Source organism: Stylophora pistillata, chromosome 2 (genome assembly GCF_964205215.1).
Source record: "Stylophora pistillata chromosome 2, jaStyPist1.2, whole genome shotgun sequence".
NCBI lineage: Eukaryota > Metazoa > Cnidaria > Anthozoa > Scleractinia > Pocilloporidae > Stylophora > Stylophora pistillata.
The window spans coordinates 21262201-21262528 of record NC_142520.1 but is presented as its reverse complement, the minus strand read 5'-3'; positions in this window follow the sequence as shown (position 1 = coordinate 21262528).

The following is a 328-nucleotide window of genomic DNA, read 5'->3' as shown; positions in this document are numbered from 1 at the left end:
GCGATATGCTTATCAATCTTCAAAAAGCGTCACGAATTAATTAAATTTTCAATTTAAATTTTTTTAATTGCTACAAATGTCCTCCGCTGGAAGACTCATGCTTGTTTGCAAGTTCTTTTGGCTCGGAAAAGCGTGAGAATTACTATGCTTCAAAATGTAACTTTTAGTTGTAATTTGCACTGAGTGACGGTCATAGCTTTACAAACAATTCAATTATCTTACCTAAAAAGAACAACTACGCGACCAACTTGACAAGTGTTATTCACTGTAATTGGATACATGAAAAGGATGTATTACAGCTTATTAAGTAATAATTGAAAAAAAAATT